We start from the raw sequence: 22,714 nt of genomic DNA, 5'->3' as shown, positions 1-22,714 counted from the left end.
AGAATTACCCCCATGGTTTTCCCAACTGCTAACAAATTTGCTGCTGCTATCAGATCTGAATTACCCCCATAGTTTTTTTTTAATGTATGTTTTTTGGCGCACTGAATATATATTTGGGGATGATTAAAAAATTACTGGAACACTGTGTATCACTTTATTAATTAGTAAAATAGTGAGAACAGTGCACCCGTGGTCGGTATGCTGACCGCCGGGATCCCGAGCGGCGGTAATGCGTACCCAACCTGGTAAATGGGCCCTAAAGGAACAATATCAATACACTGATTGACTTGTTCATTCAGTTCTGAATTCTACAAAACACATGCAAAAATTCTATAAAATTGGACAATTAGTTGGCATATTAAATTGTCCGCAGTTTTTTTCCCCGTATTTCAAGAACTTTTTTGCTATCCAACTGACCGCAAGAAATTTCTATAGGATTTAACGCTGCTTTTTTTTTGCGTGCATTCCCAGCGCAGGTGCAAAGCAGGAAAACCTAATTTTTTAAGGTATACCCCCCCCCCCATGGTCAATTAGTCAATTAGAAGTTTTCAGTTGGCTTACTTGGGAAAAATACTTACTGTACACAGTGGCGTCATAAGTGGGGTACAGGTGGTGCGGGCCGGACCAGAGTGTCACCCGCCGAGGGGTAACACCAAAATGCCAGCTCCTGCTCAGTGACAGGAGCCGGGTGCTGCACTTTAACATTTCATGCAGCACCTGGTTCCTCTCACTTTGTAGGTGCCGGCAGTGTAGTCATAGCACTCCCTGGGAGTAGCCCGTATCTCCTGAACGCCCGGAATGCCAAAAACGAGGGCTCGGGCTGCGAGGCAATGCCCCCTCCCACTAAGGCACGCCTCCTACTGCTAAGCCACGGCCCCATTTCGCTGCCACCCTCACCTGCTGGGTATCATCAGGGACAGGGATGCCCGACTGTGCACGCCATTTTTGAGGTTAAAAGATGTGTGACAAGCATATGGGGGTGCTGTTTGGATAGGACAGGTGTTTTTAAGATTGCAGGTGGGAGTTACAGGTGTTTTTTAAACATTTGTTTTAAAGTGGCTTCAAATGAATTAAAAATCAACACGTGGGCATTTTCATGCACCCCAAAATGTGCAACATTTTATTTTCATGGAAAAAAATCTTGCATTTTTTTTTCACTGCTAATAAACATGCACTAATCAGCCATTTGATACATTTTAAAAGCACAAAATATATTACTTTGGGATAGTAATAGACATATCTAATTTGTATATGAAGGGTTTTAGGGTACAGGCTGTTCTATTTTCATTTTTTATGGGAATGGGGGTTTACCATGGATTTTAGCATTTATTTATTTTTTTGCTGGACATTTTTTTTCTATTGCACAGGTTCTCAAACTCGGTCCTCAGGACCCCACACGGTGCATGTTTTGCAGGTCTCCTCACAGAATCACAAGTGAAATAATTAGCTCCACCTGTGGACCTTTTAAAATGTGTCAGTGAGTAATTAATACACCTGTGCACCTACTGGGCTACCTGCAAAACATGCACTGTGTGGGGTCCTGAGGACCGAGTTTGGGAACCTATGTTCTATTGCAGTGGTTCTCAAACTCGGTCCTCAGGACCCCACACAGTGCATGTTTTGCAGTTCACTCAGCAGGTGCACAGGTGTATTAATTACTCACAAACACATTTTAAAAGGTTCACAGGTGGAGCTAATTATGTCACTCGTTATTCTGTGAGGAGACCTGCAAAACATGCACTGTGTGGGGTCCTGAGGACCGAGTTTGAGAACCTGTGTTCTATTGAATAGCTCAAGCATCAGTATCTTCCATAGCTGCGGTAATTGCAAATTGGGTGTGGCAGGCACGTTGTTTTGCAGCAAAAATCTCACGCCCAGTTGGATTTGTCCCTAAATCCTTTCTACCTCAACATTAGGAAGTGCTAGTTATTCCAAAAATAGGAACTGGATTCTGCTGTTGTAACTATTAATGCTAAATGCAATGCTGCCACCTAGTGTACAAAAATGAGAATTCAAGTAATTTATCCACGTTTACTCTCCTCTCTCCCAACCAAAAACCTGGGCTGTGTGATGATATTGCAGTTTCTCATTGGTAAGTCTGCTAACCCTTCCTGTATTTAAAGAACAGGCCATCAATGAATATTTAGTGCACATGTGCGGTGGAAGCTGGAATTTTGTGTGCAGTATGTGCAATGGAGCTGTACTACACATAGGGCTGTAACACACTCGCCGGCTTTTGCCGGGCGGGAAAAAGACGGATGGCTTTTTCCCATGCCGGTATTGTAATTAACAGTGAAGGGGTAGGGTCCTTTCACACGGCACGGCCTGGCGCGGCTGCCGGATTGCAGACGGAAATATCCACTGGAAGGTCCGGATGCCGTGCCGGGGCCGTGCCGTCTTTGAAGGCAGAGAACCGTGTGTGTGAAGGGGAGCGTTCGCACACAACGTTTTTTTTTTAAAGCCGTGTCTGCTGCTGCGCATGCGCACAGCATTACCCACGGCTCAAAGCCGCTGTGTGTGAAAGACCCTGCCGGATGCTAAAAAGCCGAACAAAGTTTGTCCGGCTTTTTGCCATCCGGTGTAAACCGGGTAGTGTGTTACAGCCCATACAGCTTCCGGGTGCCTGCAGCTGAAAGAACCTAATTAACATCAGGTGAGCCATCAGTAACAAGCGTACCTTGGTGGCAACCATTGTTATCCCGGCATTGAATGTAAAACCCATTCCCATCAAATTGGAAACATCAAAACTTTCTTGACAGATTCAACTCCGTTACTTTTTATTAGATATCTCTACATACATAGTATAAAATAAGGCCCCTGTAGGTGTCTGTTTGTTCGGCTTAATCTTGAGAACCACTTGACTGATTTTGATGTGGCTTTCACAATTCTATAGAGAATTTGTCGGGGTGGATTTAGGTGTATGAAACATTAATCTATGACAAAAGGAGTCGAGCAGTGATGATTTTAGTGAAGCAAATCAAAGATTATGTAAAGATTGATTCGTATTATCCGGTTTCTCCAGAAAATTTACTGATACAAAATGTCAGTTTTTCTCTTTTTTGTCTATTCCTGTTTCATTTATGTGAAAAACTATTATTTTTCCTCAAAGTAATCTTATAAGACCTCGCTGCGAAGCAGGGGCGGGTCACTAGTGTTGTATATATTGAAACATTGATATACCTTCTGTTAGATAAAATCCCACACCTTGAACTATATTTATGGTGTCACATTTTTATGGTCTAAACAGGACCGGCGCTGACACTAGGCAGCCTCCTAGAAAGACAACATTTTTGGGTAGTCTAGAACACACAATAAGTGACATCATTGTTCTCATGTAGAGTTTTCATTTTACCTGCGTTTCCCCCAAACGCAATGTCAGCCACCCTGGGGATTTAAATAAAACACCCCCCCCCCCCCCATGGCTGACAAAGGGAAAGTAGGGGAATTACATCTGATAGAGTCCTAACCTTCTACGTCTTCTCCTCTCCTGCGGCATCCCACTTTATGTAGTAAACTGTAGGGTCCTAGGACTAGTATTGTTACAGTAACTGAGAAGGGTCACAGTGAGCGGTCAGGTAGCAAAAACATTCATTTTGGTTGTTGTGATGTATATGTAACAGGAGGAAAATGAACTTTTCTATGGTAACATTACATACAGTACTATAACAGCCAGACTATGACAGCTGAAGGGCTGCAGTGAGGGGATCCAGTCACATGGTTAACAGTGACTGTGTAGACATTCAGGCATCATGTCGACGTGCTCAAAATGCTGTCGGTTTGCGTTAGGCACCGCCGGGAGGGTTAGGCTGCTAGTCACATGGCCGCAGTGATCCAGAGGAAGACTCTGGAGTTGACACTGGGGCAATCTTAATACAGGATCTGGCCAGGATCCCGGCAGGCAGAATACCGACACCTCGAATAGGGAAACCAGCCCGGCGCCAGAATCCCAACGCCAGGATCCGAATGAGCATCCGTGGACTGCCGGAGAGGTAAGCCGCAGGGGGAGGGGGGGGGGAGGTTAGGTTTAGGTTGCAGAGGGGAGTGTTAGGGTAAGGCTGTGGGTGGGGTGGGGGGTGGGGTTTAAGCTGCTAGAAAGGAGGGAGAGGGGGTAGGTAAGTATACTTACCTTCCCCTGTCAGGATTCTGATAATCGCATACCTCCCAAGTTACAGCAAACTCCTGTGTGGCGTAGCGGTGCCTGCCCAGAAAAATGGGATGTGGTCTCAGAAAAGGGGGTGTGGCTTCATGGTAATGCCGCAATCACGAGTCATGCCCCATTTCCCGTCACTATGGGGGCATGGCTAGCGCTCAGTGAGCTGCTGGCCACGCCCCCAGACCAGAGCTGGATTAAGGGGGGGGGGGGGGGGGTCCCGGGGATACGTACCCCCGGGCCCCCCTTTCCAAAAGGGCCCCCTGCCACACCACAGATCGGATCTCTCTTCCGATCCGATCTGTGGTGCTGTGCTCCCGTCCGCACTGCAGCGGCGGCCGTACAGACAGGACAGCTGAGCGACGGCTCAGCTGTCCAATAATGTATGAGTGAAGTAGGCTGCCCCCAATGGCTGAGCGGCAGGCTGCTTCACTCATACATGATTGGAGAGCTGAGACGTCACTCAGCTGTGTGTGCACTCATGAGCCAGTTGCGCTCTGGACGGGAAAGCCGAGAAAACCCAGCGCAGCTCCTGCCACCTCAGGTACAGCGAAGAGGCTTTGTAGAGGAGGAAGAGCCAGGCAGCCCAGTGACAGAGGCTGCTCAGGGACAGCACAGAGAAGGGAGCCATGCCTGGGGTACTCGCTGCTGCTGCTCTCACAGGGACACTATGTGCTCACATACAGGGGCATAATAATGTGTCAGAGGCAGGTGTAGCCACAGGACGGGACAATGAATAGAGTAGGAGGAGAGGGGGCTGCAGGAGGAGGGTACACACAAACACACACCTCTCTTGAATAGGGGCCCCACTATCTTAAGTACCCCCGGCCCCCCATGGTCTTAATCCGGCTCTGCCCCAGACCCTCTTGTCTCCGTGAATGGATGCGCACAGCTTCTATTCACTGCCCCCCCCCACCACCACCACCACCATAGGACACTGCGGCCCACAGATGGGACAGTTCCAAAAAAACTTGTGAAAATCAGGACAGTTGGGAGGTATGTCATTGGGATGCTGCAGTCGGTATTCTGACCACTGGCATCCCAACCACCAGCATTTAAATCTCAACTCCTTAATACATAGTAAACTGCATTAATTGTATATAGCTACTTCATTCAGATATATACAGTTATAAATAATTAAAAACAGAGTGCTGGACAGTGCACAATAATGTCTTTACATGCAATACCATAAAAAGCACTAAACCGGAAAAATAAAAATAAAACATTAACTAAGAATTAAGACAATTCTGTATAGTCTTTTATAGTTTTTATAGCAATCATCCTCGCCCCCCACTGGATGGAATCATCCTCGCCCCCCACTGGATGCAATCATCCTCGCCCCCCACTGGATGCAATCATCCTCGCCCCCCACTGGATGGAATCATCCTCGCCCCCCACTGGATGCAATCATCCTCGCCCCCCACTGGATGGAATCATCCTCGCCCCCCACTGGATGCAATCATCCTCGCCCCCCACTGGATGTGGAGGTGTGCAGATGTTGCTCCAATGAGTATGGCCTAGAGTTCTGGGGTTCTCATTTCCTGGTGTGCTCTGCTCCGCTGGGGAGCCCGCTCCTTCCACTGTATGGCCACCAATCCGTGGCTTCCTGCCACCTGCTCTCCACCGCTCACACTACATCACTGCCCCGTCACATGCCCTAACACTAGGCTTACCATGCTATCCCTTTAAACCAGGACTCTCATGAATTACACAGGTTCTGTGGCTGGCTGACTTCAAGCCTACATTTCACCTGGTTTTACCCAGCCACAGAACCAGTGTACTCCATGAGTGTCCCAGTTTAAAGGGACGTTATGGTAAATCTACCTAACACTAATACTGTAACCCCCACCCTTAATCCTATCACTAATACCCTCACCCTTAATCCTAATACCCTAACACCAACACCCCAACCCTTAATCCAAACCCTGACCCTTATACTCTTAACACTAATACTCTAATCAAACCCCTAACCCAAACCCATAATTCAACTCTAACCCCTAACCTTAATGCCCTAATAACCACACACAAAAAGGGGCAGATTAGATGGGTCAAATGGTTTTTATTTGCTGTCAAATTCTATGATTCTATTATTAGGAGTATTGATACATTTACTTCCTCGTTAGCCTTACATTGTAGCTGCATATCTGTTTCATTAGGGTGGTCTTGAGTATGCCGACTGTCGGGATACCGGCGCACAGTATACCGGCGCCCGAATCCCGACAGCCGGCATACCGACACTTTTTCTCCCACGTGGGGGTCCACGACCCCCCTGGAGGGAGAATAAAATAGTGTGCTGCGTGTAGCGCGCCACCGTGCCCGCAGCGAGCCCGCAAGGGGCTCATTTGCGCTCGCCACGCTGTTGGTATGCCGGCGGTCGGGCTCCCAGCGCCGGTATGCAGGTCGCTGGGAGCCCGGCCGCTGGCATACCATACTACACCCGTTTCATTACTCTCTACGGCAGTCTATGATCTCCTATTATTTATGTATTTATGTTTATTAGAATCCTCTGCAGATGAGTAGTTCTTGTGTTTTTGATTCCTTGGTGGCCCTAATGTATTATTTATTCCCATAGTCTAACTGATTTATATTAAACACATTGTTCTTCTTTCAGCATGACATTGTGGTATTGTGGTTTTCATAGTTCTAGCTAATCACTCTTTTATTCACCCTGTTTATTCTTACATTGTACTGTTTGTTAGGGTTTCTAAGGATTGTCTGCATAGTCCTGAGCAAGAACAGGACTTCCACAGTCACCGGTACATAGGGTTTACCGCTATAGATGCAATGTAATCTAAGCAATCACTGCTAGCCGTAATCCCCACTATGCTCTATGGTCTGTGGACAAAGTGGCTAATTCAGGCCTGATTGCTGCTGTGTGTTTTCGCACAGTGGCCGAGCAGGTCTGAACTGCGTATGCACTGCAATGCGCAGGCGCGACGGTCCGCAGCGCCGGGCAGCACCGGGATGGTGTAAAAAAAGTGATCGCACGGGCAATCGTAAGGTGACTGACAGGAAGAGGGCGTTTGTGGGTGGCAACTGATCGTTTTAAAGGAGTGTCTGGAAAAACGCAGGAGGGACCAGGCGCTTGGAGGAAGGGTTTCTGACGTCAGCTCCGGCCCCGATCATCGCACTGGAAGAGTAAGTCCTGGGCTGAGCAGAGACTGCAAATACGATCGCACCCCTGCACAGCGAATTCCCCCTCCCCCTGTAGGCGACGATTACCTGATCACAGGGATGCAAAAAACGCACCCTAGTGATCAGGTCTGAATTACCCCCCAAGCCAGATTTGTCCACAGTGGAATAATCAGGAGGCTGCCACATCTCGCAGTTACTGGCTGTTACTAAGTGGAAATTGTATCCCTTAAACAAATGCAATTGTCAGGTCCTGGATCTTTACACACTCATGCAAGTTCAATATAAGCATAAGCAATGTTGTTATTACTATGAGTGCATGTGATCAAGCTTTGTATATTAATCAGACTGTTATAGACTAATGTGACATAAAGGTAGCTCAACAGCAAAATGAAAATTAAACTCTTGCAGTTTTTATTTAGCCCAGCAGAGGGCACTGTCTATCTACAGTCTTTCCAATTAGCAAGTGACAGTAATGGTCAATTATTGAGACCGTTAATTATGCTAATAAATGTCATTGTTGTACATGCTGGAAAGACTTTGATGATTAATGCTGTATCACATAAAAGCTGTTGGAAATATGTGTGTACATACAGGTTTGAGGATGTGGCAGAGTTTCTATACACACCAGAAGATGGCTGACGGCAACTTCGAACAGCCTAGTTACTTAACCCATAACCTGGTAGCAAGGCAGACCCTCCGCTCCCAAAGAGGCCTCATGGCACTACCCTGTTTTCCTCATGTTGGAGAAAACAGGCTCACCTCCCTGCACTGTTTAGAGAGCAGCCAGGTCGGCTCAGCAGGGGGCGGGGCAGTGACGTGACGACCAGAGCGGGCCGGGCCAGAAGTGGAACGGGGGTGTGGTGGAGGTGGGGTGGGGCTTGGCTGATGTATAGCGTCATGTAAGCCATGCCCCCCGCTGTGTAATGCCGCTATTACCGGCATTATTCTGCAGGGGGCGTGGCTATGATGACGCAATTCTTGTTGAATCGCGTCATTGACTGCTCGGACCGCCCACTTTACTTGCTAAGTGGGCGGCTGGGCAGGGGGGACCTCAGAAATCAGGAGACTTGCCTGCTCTTCCGGCCCCCACGGTTTTCGGGAGCCTCCCCCTCCCCCACCACCACCACTAGAATCGGGACAGTTGGGAGGTATGCTTAACGAGTGGAGTGGGTTTATTGAAGAAAAAGCAAATACAGCTGTACTCACTGTTATACGCACTGGGTGATGGAGCGGAGCTTGAAGCGAGTGGAGTGTCATACAACTTACCAGCCGGTGAGTGTAGGTAGGTACCGGTTTGCGCTGCAGGACACAACCTGGCCAGTGGCCAGTACATGCAGTATAAAGGGTGGAATGGAGATCCTGCACATGCCCAGTGGCAGCAGATTTTCCTACCAAGTCGGTCTGTGGATGTGAGTGCTCAGTCATCGCACCAGAGAGAGAATCTGGCTTTCCGTGATCATTGGGCCTGCATATGTCTGACGTACTGTATCACACATACACTGCACTATGTTTGGGGCAGACTGTAGCATGTTACATGCTAATTACACATCCTTCATGGGCTGCCGACAATTGCTATAAAATAAAACATTTGGAAACCCCCATCCAGAAATCACCACTTTCAACAAGAGCAATTTTCAGACTTCTCCAATTTATTTATGCTAATTTATGTCAATGGAAACTCATGGGTATATTTTAAACAGATCAAATTAAGATCCAACACAATTGCTGTAATTTGGGACAATACCTAAAAATGAATGGTATGGCATTACCAGGACGATATCGCCATGCAACCAGATGTGAGGTCATCTGCACTTCATGCTCCAACTACAGACAACTTATATCTCTGGAACCATCAGAACTAGAGATGTGCGCTGACCCCGGATCTGGATTTCTGTAATTTGGACCTGTTTTTGCTCCTATAGTATTATCTCAATAACATTCATTTCCAGTCACTTTTGACCCACTCACAGCTCACAATATTGTTCACTAAATGAAGCGACAGAGCAGCGGCACAAACACACGGCAGTTTAAAACAAGTTTAAAACAAAATAGCACATCTATGAAACATTGCGGCACAAAGTTGGCAGACAGGATGGCAGTTTAATAAACTATGCAACCCAGAGGCATATTTAGAGAAGAGGGGACCGTGTGCAGTCTCCGTCTGTGGGCCCCCCCCCCCCCCCACTCCAGTAGCCGGCAGTGCCGCAGTTAGCTTTCTGAGCACTAAGACTCTGGCACAGTGCAAGAGTCTGCAGCACATGCGCAGGACTCCAAAAAATGGCTGTCTCTAGTGCTCAGTGCGCTAGCAGCGGCAGTTCTGGCTACGGGTTGTCAAAGTCGAAAAATATAATGCATATGCCTTGTACTAACCCCATGCACATGCCCGCTGCTCGTGCACTCAGTCCTCCGTTCGTGCACATATCCGCAATTTGCGTAGGATCGCTCCGGCGATCATGCGTGTGATGTGAGTATTTACGGCGGAGTTTGTGAGCGCGTAGCGGGTTATTAGAACATAGCATATTTAACCCAAATAGTGCATTTTGTAGATATAGTTCCCCTAGACCATGTCAGCGAGTATTATTAGTTTAAACAGTTCCTGGACAGAGAGATTCGCCTTTGCATGATAGGAAGGGTCAGATAAAGGTTGGAAGGTGATGTCTAGTATCCAGCTGTAGGGTATTTTAAGGGTAACATTCCGGTGTTAGTTAGAAAAAGATCGCTTGTTCCTGCGTATAGTTATGTACAAAAGTAGCTTATGAACATTAACTGTATTTACTGTAAATTACATATGCGGCGGGAATCCAGAGGATACCACCCACAGGAGCAGTTGGGAATGACATCGCCCACCTTTTCAAATCCACCTATGACCTTTACTGTAATGTGGAGACATATCTCTGTGTCCAATGAACAATGAGATTACAGTGACCATTGTATTGTGTATGCATGTTGTGTATAAAAGGACCATTGTTGCCTGGCCGGTCAGAAGACTCTGAACGCTATCTACCTGATGAGCGGAGGACCGGATCTGGGTTGCACTTGCGAATATTCTCACGTACGTACATTCTCTGTAGCCATTATTCTGTTTAGATTTACTTGTTAGCCTGTAGTGTATAAATTGTATTGTTTTTATCTTTTGGAATCAATCCACGGTGGCCTTAGAACCCTGTGGTTTCAACTACAGAAACAGTGTTGTGTTTTCATTTTCCTGCATGGGCTTTAAAGTAGATTTATCTGTATAAGGTGTATAGCATTGATAAGGTGTACGCACTGCGGGTACGTTGTATCGCCAGCGCTACTTAAGGTTTAAAGGTATAACATCATTGCAGTACTTTACTGTTAAGGGTTTAAAGTGTAATCATATCATTACATTGTATCATCAACAAGGTTTAAAGGTTATCAATTGTGTGTGCGCTCGCTGTGTGTTCTCTGTACACTCAGCGTGGCGTGTGTACGCCAAGTGCGTACCACGTGTAGGACTCTGTATGCAAATAGCGTACAAAGTGCGTAGCACGTGCACGTAGTCTAGCGGCAATAGCGGCTCAACGGTAATAGTGTACAAAGGGGTATAGCTTTGCGGTCTAAGATAATACCGACATTATCAGGGTGGAGGAGGGAGCCCACACACGGTCACCGATGGATGCCGGAAAGGTAAGTATAGGAGAAGTAGGTGCGGTTTGGGCCCCCTCCGGACCCAGGGGCCCGTGTGCACCGCACACACTGCACCCATTATTGATACGCCACTGATGCAACCCCATAGAAAGAATGTTTTCATTAATCAAGAAGAGGCCCCAGCGCAGTACCAGGAAAAGGAGGTGGAGTATGTAGTGAAAGGGAGGAAAAGCACTGATTGATTAATTTATTTAAGTTGACTAATTAATTGATTCATTTAGAAAATTAAATTTGAGAGAGTCAGAAGACTCTGTTTTGCCGCAACAGAGAAGGGAAAAGGCCATAAAAGAATCTAATGTTAATAGCCATAGATACTTGACAAGGGTTGAAAGAGAAGCCAAGAAAGGAAATAGTTGCACCGCAGACTCCAAATTAGCCTATCTTACACTAACAAATATTAGGAGGCTGACCCTCTGGCCATACCTCCCCCTCCTTCCTAATTGGGTAACACACCAGTGTAGTACATTTATGAGGTGCTCTAGAGTCTGAGTATGAGGAATAATACATGTGAGGCACCACCTTATTTCTGGTTAAAAATGTGTTGCAAATTAGTCATGTATTAGAGCATTAATAACCAATAAAAATGTTTGTCTGTGCTAAAAAAAAACAGTCTACAGTTCCCCCCAAAAATACAACCCATAATGAAAAGAAAAGTGGTGCAAGATGGAATTGTCCTTGGGCCCATCCACCCACCCTTATGTTGTATATTAACCACCCTAATGTTGTATTTTTAAAAAGACATGCACGGTTTAACCAATCAAGCACCTCTGCAACAGGGATTGCCACTTTTGTGGCTGAAGTGCTTGATTTGTTTGGGCCCCCATAAAACAAGCTAACAGTGTTGTTTATCTACAGTTGGAAGATGTAATTCTCCTCATCCCATTCCTCACCCTCATTAGGGTTATTATCATAACACAATGGGGGTAATTCCAAGTTGATCGCAGCAGGAAATTTTTTAGCAGTTGGGCAAAACCATGTGCACTGCAGGGGGGGGGCAGATATAACATTTGCAGAGAGAGTTAGATTTGGGTGGGTTATTTTGTTTCTGTGCAGGGTAAATACTGGCTGCTTTATTTTTACACTGCAATTTAGATTGCAGATTGAACTCACCACATCCAAATCTATCTCTCTCTGCACATGTTATATCTGCCTCCCCTGCAGTGCACATGGTTTTGCCCAACTGCTAACAAAGGCCCTCATTCCGAGTTGTTCGCTCGCAAGCAGATTTTAGCAGCATTGCACACGCTAGGCCGCCGCCCTCTGGGAGTGTATCTTAGCATAGAATTGCGAACGAAAGATTAGCAGAATTGCGAATAGAAAATTCTTAGCAGTTTCTGAGTAGCTCGAGACTTACTCCTACACTGCGATCAGCTCAGCCCATTTCGTTCCTGGTTTGATGTCACAAACACGCCCTGCGTTCGGCCAGCCACTCCCCCGTTTCTCCAGACACTCCTGCGTTTTATCCTGGCATGCCTGCGTTTTTCCGCACACTCCCAAAAAACGGTCAGTTTCTGCCCAGAAACACCCACTTCCTGTCAATCACACTCCGATCACTTCAACGATGAAAATTCTACGTTCGGCCGTGAGTAAATCTACTAAGTTTTGTGCTAAAATACTTAGCGCATGCGCACTGTGTACCATGCGCATTTTTGCCTTAATCGCTCCGTTGCGAAAATCGGCAATGAGCGAACAACTCTGAATGACCCCCAAAGTTCCTGCTGCTGCGATCAACTCAGAATTACCCCCAATATGAGCTCATCCCCACTGGAATTCACCATTACAGAAGTCTCTGTACTTTGATGTAATTGCCGGTAAAGGTCTTCCTTGTGGAATTTGTAGTTAATTTTTTATGAATATTAGCTTTTCCACAATTTTAGGAAGTGTCTTCCTATGCTGGTTACCGGCTGTTCTGGAGTGTGTGCACCTAAAGTAAAGCAAAGCTAGTTTGTACAAAGGGCTCCAAAATGCCTTTTTTTTCCCTCCCAGTGTTCAAAGGGACTGTCTGACATGCTAATTTGTACATTATCATTAAAAGACTCCTCCACCATTTTGCTGATGGTTACTGTATCAGATTGAGTCAGATGTCATAATAATGTTGTTTTACTGTGGTGCATTGAGTTGATGCACCCTCATCACCAGTGGGTCTTTTGGAAAAGGTCAGGTTTTTTCCTGGCAGCATCCGCAGCACTAGTACTGGGTTGCAGCTCCTGCTCTTTTATCATCTGATTTATGATTGGTTTTATTTTTTTGACACCATCCAAGAAATTAGTTTTTACACTTGAGAATTGTTTACACAAACACAGTGCTCCTAGTCATAATGGCACCCTAAAATTCTGATATTTTTTTTATATAGTGCCTTAGTGCAGCACCCTCTTCCTTTGCTCTCCCATGTGTGTGAAATTAATACCCCAGTGTTCCTAATATACCCTCTCCCTCCGGTCTCCTGTGTGACATAGCACCTGATCACAAGGGAAGAATTTACAGTATATGCAATCCAAAACACACGATATCTGGCTCTGTGAAGAAGACGTTTCGCCTCGTTCTGGACATGGGGGTAAACCCAAACCGGGTCTCAGAGCTACTCGTAGCAGCAGAGTTCTGGTGTGATTGGTTTCCACGGAAACTGAACCACACTTTTCTAATTTAGAATTAACATCGCATTTAAGTGCAAAAATGTATGTTGAACCACAGTTATTTACAATATCAGCAGTAAGCTCGCATTTTCCTAGTGCAGAGTATTAGCATATCTTAGGGTATTCGGGTTAGCTTAGGGTTACACAGACACATTGAAAATGACAGTAGATAAGAACCACTTAAGCTGGGCATACACTATACAATTATCTGTCAGATAATCTGTGGTAAGAATGAAAACCTGGTAATGGATGAGAGCAACTGACAATCGACCATTTGCTCTTAAACACTGGAAAATTGAAAAAACTGTTTATACAAATTGGTTAAATCACGGACAGGTTCCGTCCCCCCTGCACCCAGTTACCCTGCCGGACAGAATACAACTGCCTTTCCTGCTTGGGAGGACAGTGTGATGTTCACCTCCCAGCTTTCTTGTGCAGACTGTCTTGGTAAGCACTTTGTCCTCTCCCACAAGCACTACAGCCCTCATTCCGAGTTGATCGTTCGCTAGCTACTTTTTGCAGCCGTGCAAACGTATAGTTGCCGCCCACGGGGGAGTGTATTTTCGCTTTGCAAGTGTGCGATCGCATGTGCAGCCGAGCGGTACGAAAAAGTTTTTGGCAGTTTCAGAGTAGGTCTGAACTTACTCAGCCCTTGCGATCCTTTCAGCCTGTCCGGGCCCGGAATTGACGTCAGACACCCACCCTGCAAATGCCTGGACACGCCTGCGTTTTTCCAAACACTCCCAGAAAACGGTCAGTTGACACCCATAAACGCCCTCTTCCTGTCAATCTTCTTGCGATCGGCTGTGCGAATGGAATCGTCGCTAGAATCAATGCAAAACAACGATACACTTTGTACCCGTATGCCGCGCGTGTGCATTGCGGCCCATACGCATGCGTAGTTTTGCCATTTTTTAAACTGATCGCTACGCTGCGAACAATGGCAATTCGGAATGAGGGCCTACATTCGATCGATTCATCCAGACTGAGGCAGACTTAACAATCAACCTAAAATCCTCATGCCATGAGGATTTTAGATTGATTTTGAAGTCTGCCAGTCTTAATGAATCAAGTGCTGAACAAAGAACGAGCCTGCTGCTAAGATCCCTGGGTATCCTGTAGGGGCAGAGGGGTGGCTGTGTGTGGGGATCCGCTTCCGGAGCCTGCCTGCCACCATCCGTGGGATGCTGTGAGCCCTAGGGGGGGTCTGTCTACCACCAGCACCATTTTTTTACTTTGTAGGAGAAGGAAGGGGCAGTTCTGTAGCCATGAGCAGGAGGGGGGGAAGGGGGGTTAAGTGTTGCAACTGTGGGCGGGGGAGGGGAGCAGAATGCCCTTTACTTCATCCCCTGTCTATACAATGCAGGGGCAATGTAACCCATCGCTGCACTGCAAGGCCCCTGCCTTTGATCTGAGTCCTGCCTCCTCCCTGGTGGTCAGACTCAGAGGGTCATTGTGAGAGCATAGCAACAGGTATATAAAGCTAGGGGTGCTGGGATGGGAAGAAAGGGGGGGGGTAATCAGGCACAGACACAGGGGGGTACAAATCGTACACCTATGCAGGGCCCCGAGGTTTATAGGGGCTCCAAGTCAGATGGGCCCAGGCGCCAACCACCTATAGCAGGCCTGGTCAACCTGTGGCTCTCCAGATGTTGTAAAACTACACATCCCAGCATGCCCTGCCACAGGTTTTAGCTTCCCTAATAGCAAAACTGTTGCAAAGCATGATGGGACTTGTAGTTTTACAGCTCCTGGAGAGCCACAGGTTGGCCAAGCCTGACCTATGGCCAGCACAATAGCAAGCAAAAATACCAAACTTCTGTTCTATCACCAACGTCGGAGAGGTGTCATTACTCGCAACACTGCGCTGGCCTTTCTTGTCCCTGCCTACCTGGCGCCTCAGCCAAATAAGAGGAGCAGGAAGAGGCGAGCCGGACGGGATCAAGCACACGGCTCTGGCTGTGGCTACGCAGCAAGCATCACCATCCACTTCACAGCAGCACTGCGGACACACTCCCCACCCTACAAGTCAGCTGCAGCATGCACAGCAGCTCCACGGGCACGGTCAGACTACAACAAGAAGCCCGCACTGACTGGTGGCAGCCTGCATCTTCATCAGTGACACAGTGTGTGGTAAGTGTATTTTTAGTTTGTGTAATTGCCATTCCAAACATGGTCTCTCTCTCTCTCTCTCTCTCTCTCTCTCTCTCTCTCTCTCACTCTCCCTCCCCACTCTCCCCCTCTCTTACCTTCCCTCCCCTATCTCTCTCACTCTCCCTCCCCACTCTCTCTCTGTCTCTGTCTCTCTCTCCCTCCCCTCTCTATCCTCCCCTCTCTCTCCCCGGGATCAGTACTAAATGCCGCCGGCCGGAATCCCAGCGGTCGAAATACCGACGCCGGAATCCCGACCACACAATCCCGACAGGGGTGGCGAGCGGAACGCAGCCCCTTGCGGGCTCGCTTCGCTCGCTACGCTCGGCACACTATTATATTCTCCCTCTATGGGTGTCGTGGACACCCACGGAGGAAGAATATGTCGGGATTGTGGCGGTCGGGATTCCTGCATTGGTATTTCGACCGCCGGGATTACGGCCGGTGGCATCTTGACCGCATCCCTTCTCCCCTTCTTTCCTTTCTCTTTCCCTCTTTCCTCTCTCTCTGCTCCCTACCTCTCTCTCTCTCTCTCTCTCTCTCTCTCTCTCTCTCTCTTGCTCTCTCTCACCATCCCTTCTCTCTGCCCCCCTCTTTCCCCCCGACTCTTTCTCTTTCCCTCCCCTCTATCCCCTTTTTTTCTCTCTCTCGCTCTCTCCCTCTTTCCTCTTTTTCTCTCTCTCTCTCTGCTCCTTCTCCCCCACCCTCTCTCTCTCTCTCTCTCTCTCTCTTGCTCACTCACTCACCCATCCTTCCCTCTCTCTGTCCCCTCTCTTTCCCCATACTCTCTCTATCTCCTGAAATCGAGCCAGTTATTTATTAGGCAGAGAAGGCTGCTGTTTAGTGATGCAGCCCAAAGGATTTGTTAAATAGAAGGGCGGATTCTATTAGCCACAGGACTTACCGCACATCTGCAGCTCTGCCCTGAGCTATTCAATTACTGCAGCTACCCCATGTGGTAAGCTTCAGATGCGGGGTAATTCCATAGCTCTGTGCAGTTAACCCCGGAGTTATGAGTGAACATGGGTTAGCTGTGGGCTTACAGCGCGTGGAAATTCCAAACAGCAGAAGTATTATCCTGCACAAAGACATAAAGTCAAATATGTATCATAACCACCTTATCAAAACAAAGTCTGTGTGTGGTTTCAAATAACCGCTGTATTTGATGTATAGCTGGAGGTGCCCCAGGAATACAATACTATGTACTCTTAAGGAACAAGGCTAATTGCAGCAAGATGATTTCTACATAGGGAACTCTTTTAAATCAATGTAATGGTTGTAATAATTAAAATATAACTGTTATTCAATTTCTCCTTTGAAAATAATGGGTATCAAGACTCTAAGTTTTATTTAGTCAACCCCTAAATAATGTGCAGTAATAAATTACGTGTCAAAACGATGTATAGTTATTGGACATCAGAGGCGGGGTGTAATGGAGTCTGAGATCGTTGGAGGTGCGGGATGCCGGCCGATCTCAGACGTTTTATTAAACCATACCTTGTAAGTGATTGGCCCTTTAAAAAAAAGTCAGAGATCGTCCGGCATCGCACAGCAGTGATCAGGTCTGCAGTGCGCCGGCGCATGGCAGACAGCCGACGGCTATCTTAGCCCTGCGATCACCTCTGTCTGATTGGCAGGCAGAGGCGGTTGCTGGGCGTGAGGGCCGGCGGCATTTGGCCACCATTTAGGTGGAGCGATCCGGGCAGACCGTTGTGGGGGGGGCGGGCCGCGGTGGCCGCGTGATGTCACATGCAGCCGATGCGACCCGGGCAGCGACGAGTAGATCCCTGCCAGCGCGCCGCTGTGTGATGCTTTTGTACTTGTACGACGGGGCAGGGACTGACATGCGGGGCGGACTAGTCCTGTGCTGGGCGTCCCCCCGCATGTCAGGGAAGCTGATCGTAGATGTGCTAAATTTAGCACATCGACGATCAGGATTGAATCACCCCCATTGTGTCCTAGTGGTACTTAGAAAGAAAGATATAAGCAGTGAACAGTAGCATACTGTGTTATGGGATATATATACTGTATTTGTTACTCACACACACATGCGCGCACGCGGAAACCCCTCCCTCCCAAATCCTGCGTTTGCCCCTGACTGTCCCCTACACTGCCTGGTTATCTCTCTCTATCCTCCCGACCGTCAGTCCACTTCTTTAACTCATCACTTTTGTCTCGACTTTTGTCTATCCTCTATCTTATCACTGATATAACAGCATGCCTTTTTCCACTTTCATCCTTTTTGCCATCACTCTTCCAGTCATGTTCAGTTCCCTTATTCACCTCTTCGTATTACACCATTTCTCCTCTTCTTCACTTTTCTCCTTCCCTGTTCCATTGATTGACCATTCTTCTTTGTCACTTTTTGGGTGGTATTCAAATGATATATCACACCCAATCTCCTTTCTAAAGTCATCTCCGTTATCGCGCATATCACGCCCATAGTAATCAGGTTTAGCTGCATAAAGGGTTAGGGCGCCTCACTACCCTAGAGCTGAAATGATGATACCACACCCGTCAGCAGAAACAGAACGGGTATAGAAAGGGGTGAAAAGAATTGAATACCGCCCTTTTTCACACTTTCCTTGATTCCGTACTTCTGAGGTGTCACCTCTGTCCGGCTCCAATCAGCGCTGTTTCAGCCATTAGCGCAAAGTCAGCTGTGTTAAATTATAAGCAGCTCAAAACTGACGCTTCAGCTGCTTTTTGAATTGTTGTTGGAGAGCGGTTGGAGGTTCCTTCTCCCTGCGTGATGCTGACACTGGCCACATAGGGGTCTAGTAGCCCCTGTTACACTGGCAGAATGTGGCAACACAATTTTTATTACTGTTTTATTTTATTATATAAATTCCAAGTACAGATGTGTCCTTTTGTACTGTTGCCGTGCAACAATTGAATTGCTATGTCAGGCGCCCAATAAAAATAGGTGAGGGCACAAACAATTGAATCACAACGCTAGTGTCTCTCTCTGGGCGCCATTGGAAGCCAAGCAAAATGTTCCTTGGTTTGTGCGCACAAATCAAGGGCTATAAAGTCCAGCACTTTTGAAAAGGTAAAAAATCCCATCAGAAAAGCTCCCGATGTGTTTACCTGGGGGTGATGGAACGTATCAGCTGGATAGAAAGTGATACTCTGTTTCCAGCCATTTGAACAGGCTGCTCCATAATGTTGATGGTTTACAACAATTTTTTGTTTTTGTTTATTATGCTGCTTTTAATTGTTTGTAGAATACATTTTTATTGTTTTGCACCCAAAATCGTATTATGTATAATGGGCGGTCATTCCGCGTTGTTCGCTCGCTAGCAGTTTTTAGCAGCCGTGCAAACACATTGTCGCCGCCCACCGGGGAGTGTATTTTCTCTTTGCAGAAGTGTGAACGCTTGTGAGGCAGAGCGCCTGCAAAAATATTTTGTGCAAAACAAGACCAACCCTGGACTTTACTCTTCGTGAGCGTTGATTCTAACGTTAGAGGGACGGCTTTTGACGTCACACACCCACCCAGCAGTCGCCCAGCCACACCTGCATTTTCCCTGGCACGCCTGCGTTTTTCCAAACACTCCCTGAAAACGGTCAGTTGCCACCCAGAAACGCCACCTTCCTGTCAATCTTCTTGCGGCCGACAGTGCAACTGAAAACGTCGCTAGAACCTGTGCAAAACCACAAAGTTCTTTGTACCCGTACGTCACGCGTGCGCATTGCAGTGCATACGCATGCGCAGATTAGCCGTTTTTTACACTGATCGCTACGCAACGAACAACGGCAGCTAGCGATCAACTCGGAATGCCCCCCAATGTTCAGACAGCTTCTCTCTAGGCTCTGCTATTTGTTATGTATTGTTCTTTTTAGGAGTACAGTCTTATACTATGGCCCAGATTTATCAAGCCTTGGAGAGTGATAAATTGCATGGCGATAAAAGTACAAACCAGTCAGCACCTGTCATTTTTTAAACACAGCCTGTAACATGACAATTAGGAGCTGATTGGCTGGTACTTTATCACCATGCAATTTGTCACTCTCCAAGGCTTGTTAAATCAGGGCCTAAATTTTGCTTTCCAAGTTATATTTTGCTGACTGTTTTACCTTTTAAAAGCAGGTCTTTTGTTAGAATGGTGACTAGATGGAGTCTATTGAAGTGTCGGAATGGCACATTCATCCCAACCATTCCTAAAGCATATTGGGGAAATGGAAGGACTGACAGACCCGTTATAACTGCAACAGTGTATGGATATCTTTCTTTTTCTGGACCAATTCAGCAATATTAACAGCAGCCCCTCTGACCTCCTTACACATCTTCCCAAAAACAAGGGCGGTACAGCAAAGACATCTTTGTGCCAGGGCTTCCTGCTCACACACAGCCCACCATTCGTTACCATTTACTGAGTGAATGACTTAACATTATATGGGTTCCCCACCAACCAAAAGACAATCCGGAGCTTATTTGATGAAAACGATGAGGTGCAAAAAAAGGTTTTAGAGAGGAAATGTCTCACTAGATGGGCGGTCGGAATCCCAGCGCCGGTATGCTGGTCGTTGGGAGCTCGGCCGCCGGCATACCATACTACACTCATCGACGGGTGGTCTTTAGTTTGCCGGCTGTCGGGATCCCGGCGCACAGTATACCGGCGCCGGAATCTCGACAGCCGGCATACCGACACTTTTTCTCCCTCTTGGGGGTCCATGACCCCCCCTGGAGGGAGAATAAATAGCGTGGTGCGCCACCATGCCCGCAGCGTGGCGAGTGCAGCGGGCTCGCAAGGGGCTCATTTACACTTGCCACGCTGTCGGTATGCCGGTGGTCGGGATCCCGGCGCCGGTATGCTGGTCGCCGGGAGCCCGGCCGCCGGCATACCATACTACACCCATCGACGGGTGGTCTTAAGTTTGCAGGCTGTCGGGATCACGGCGCACAGTATACCGGCGCCGGAATCCCGACAGCCGGCATACCAACACTTTTTCTCCCTCTTGGGGGTCCATGACCCCCCTGGAGGGAGAATAAAATTGCGTGGCATGCGTAGCGCGCCACCATGCCCGCAGCGTGGCGAGTGCAGCGAGCCCGCAAGGGGCTCATTTGCGCTCGCCACTCTGTCGGTATGCCGGCGGTCGGGATCCCGGCGCCGGTATGCTGGTCACCGGGAGCCCGGCCGCCGGCATACCATACTACACCCATATCGACCATGGGTTTGACATGACTTAAACCTAAAAAAAACAGCAATGTCTGTACAATACTAGGCGGAAATTGGACTTACGTCACAAATATACCCAGATAGACAACATCCACCTTCACATTGAAAAAATATATTTTCCAGGAATTCTATAAATGGGTGAATGAGAAGTCCGTTGCCAAAGAGTACACTGCCCCAGAAACTGATAAGAGTTAAAGTTTCAAACCAACAACCCTCTATTTAAAAGACACAGGAGAGTATCATGATCGAGGGTGGAGGAAGGAAAGGTCATGGAGCAAGTTTGATCATTTATGGTTTGAGGTATGGAGTAAAGCAGGCACACTGAGAACAAACTAAATACCAGCGATTATGCGGGCAGCTCGCTGCTAACTGAATATCACCCATAATTTGCAAAAAGATTACACTTACATGTTTGGGAGTCAATGCCAAGACCTTTTATGTCACAAAGGCCAAAATTAAATGTGAGTGTGGCTCTATAGCTCAATGGAGAGAGAGAAGGGGTGAAACAGGAAACCCCCCAGTTGTGTGCCTCTACTACTATGACAAAAAAAGACTTATTGCCAGGCAACTGTTTTTTTTTATAAGAATATAACATATTGATGAGCAACCTGATACACTTTCCATGGGATGACCCATCTGTGACATATGGAAAGGTGTACAAAAGAGTTTTTGCAAGGAATCATGTATAGAGATCTTCTCACTACTTGGAGAAAAATTTGATGGACAAATGAGACATTTTTTACCCCAACAGTAGATTCTATGGGGGTCATTCCGAGTTGATCGCTCGCTAGCTGTTTTTAGCAGCCGTGCAAACGCATAGTCGCCGCCCACAGGGGAGTGTATTTTCGCTTTGCAAGTGTGTAAACGCCTGTGCAGCCGTGCTCTGCAAAAACAGTTTGTGCAGTTTCTGAGTAGGTCTGAACTTACTCAGCCCTTGCGATCACTTCAGCCTGTCCCGGGCCGGAATTGACGTCAGACACCCACCCTGCAAACGCCTGGACACGCCTGCGTTTTCCCTACCACTCCCTGAAAACAGTCAGTTGCCACCCACAAACGCCCTCTTCCTGTCAATCTCCTTGCGATAGGCTGTGCGAATGGATTCTTCGTTAAATCCATCGCACAGCAACGAACCGCTTTGTACCCGTATGATGTGCCTGCGCATTACGGTGCATACGCATGCGCAGTTCTGACCTGATCGCAGCGCAGCGAAAAACGGGAGCGTACGATCAGGCCAGAATGACCCCCTATGTTTGGTGCATTCTTAAAACTGCGCATCTTCCAAGATACACCATCTCTACCAAGGAAGCATGATGAATGGAATGTCATGCCTCAGGGTATGGAAAACGTGTTAAGCTTAAAGGGCAAGTGGAATAGAGTAAGACAGAGACATTAGGAGGTTACAGTCTGCAGAAGACATAGGACTTGGGAGATTTATAGTCCAGCAGAACAACGACCCAAACCATATGGGCAAGCAGTACTGGGGTGGCTTTGAAAACAAAAAAACATCCTGAAATAGTCTGATCAAAACCCAGAACTAGAGAGCAGCTAACACCACAACTTCTGTGCAGCCATGAGCCACAAGTGTTTTGGTGGAGGACTACAAGAGTGCCCATGCTACACAAGGGCCAAAGCCTTCTTAGGAACCAGAAAGGGAGGTGGTTCAGTTGAAATAAATGCAGATGTCCAGCAGCTGTGACAGTTCCATCTCACTGGTCACCAACCTCCTCGTTCTCTCCTCATTCCAAACACAACACCTTGCCTGTGACTGACAACATGGCACCTTTGCTGAAGCC

General features: G+C 47.4%; 1 protein-coding gene across 1 annotated transcript in view; it reads right to left on the bottom strand.

Moving 5' to 3' along the window:
• DOP1B (DOP1 leucine zipper like protein B) overlaps nt 1-4,150 on the bottom strand; it is a 153,623-nt gene extending 149,473 nt beyond the window's left edge. Inside the window, exon 1 of the mRNA XM_063956539.1 lies at nt 4,127-4,150. The gene's annotated coding sequence lies outside the window, so the exon portion shown is untranslated. The remainder of the gene's footprint in view (nt 1-4,126) is intronic.
• Between the last annotated feature and the right edge of the window lie 18,564 nt (nt 4,151-22,714).

This window comes from Pseudophryne corroboree, chromosome 2 (assembly GCF_028390025.1).
Source record: "Pseudophryne corroboree isolate aPseCor3 chromosome 2, aPseCor3.hap2, whole genome shotgun sequence".
NCBI lineage: Eukaryota > Metazoa > Chordata > Amphibia > Anura > Myobatrachidae > Pseudophryne > Pseudophryne corroboree.
Note: the sequence above shows the minus strand (reverse complement) of the source record. Positions and strands in the feature narration are given on the sequence as shown.